This window comes from Pundamilia nyererei, unplaced genomic scaffold (genome assembly GCF_000239375.1).
Source record: "Pundamilia nyererei isolate P.nyererei 1_Seehausen unplaced genomic scaffold, PunNye1.0 scaffold00247, whole genome shotgun sequence".
Classification (NCBI taxonomy): Eukaryota; Metazoa; Chordata; class Actinopteri; order Cichliformes; family Cichlidae; genus Pundamilia; species Pundamilia nyererei.
Window position 1 is genome coordinate 578,941 of NW_005187648.1, and position 908 is coordinate 579,848.

The 908-nt window shown below is 52.8% G+C and overlaps 1 pseudogene; it reads left to right on the forward strand.

Moving 5' to 3' along the window:
* The first annotated feature begins 107 nt into the window (after positions 1 to 107).
* Positions 108 to 908, forward strand: part of LOC102204169 (4F2 cell-surface antigen heavy chain-like) — a 10,801-nt pseudogene continuing 10,000 nt past the window's right edge.

A 908-nucleotide genomic window follows, 5' to 3' on the forward strand; every position in this document is an offset into this window, starting at 1 on the left:
GGCTTCATGGACGAGTCGTGTTACAGCGCTTTGAGTGGCTACAATAGAAATGCGCTACATTATAGCCGCTCCATTCACCATATTCACCTTTCTGTGAGCTGGCCCAGTTGGCTTACAGAGGGTCACTTTAAATAGACCATTTAAAGTGTGTGCTGGCACAGCTGAACGCCATTGAAACACGTATTGGTTCAAATAATTGGGACAGTTTGGATGCTCGTCTGTCCCACTGTCTGTGAACGTCGCACAGACTGAAGCGTGTCTGCAGCTCTTCCATCAGTAACCGGACTAGGCCGACATGAACACGGAGGAGACCAACGTAGAGATGAAGGATGCTGAGCACAAGGACGAGGCGGGTCCCGCTCAGGTGGATGCTGATGCCACGGAGGCCGATGTGAGCGAGGCAGATCTGGACCAGGAGGAGCAGGAGAAGCAGCCGATGACGGGAGGAGACCAGGCCGCCGACACACCCTCTGCCAGCGGGCAGGAGGCACCGACGACGGCGGAGAAGAATGGCTTGGTGAAGCTGAAGATCCCCGACGAGGAGGAGGAGGTGAAATTCACTGGGCTGAACAAGGAGGAGCTGATGAGGGTGGCGGGCACCCCGGGGTGAGGAGGACACACTGTGCACACCCCTGCAGGGCGAGGCTCTGTCGTTCCTTTTATTTATTTATTTCTGCATGAGCGGACACCAGCATGCATCTCATGTGACGCGTACAGTACTGCTGAGCCTGTCTCTGTGTTTGGATACGCAGGTAAACGTTGGTGGTTTGATGGACGTGAAGAAGGCTGAGATCGCCTACAGTTCAACACTGTTTGGCAATGATAACAGCTTTTATTATAATGTCGGTTTTTCACACCGTGATTTTTAATCCAGATTCCAAAACACGTTTGAAGCCCATCTCACATTC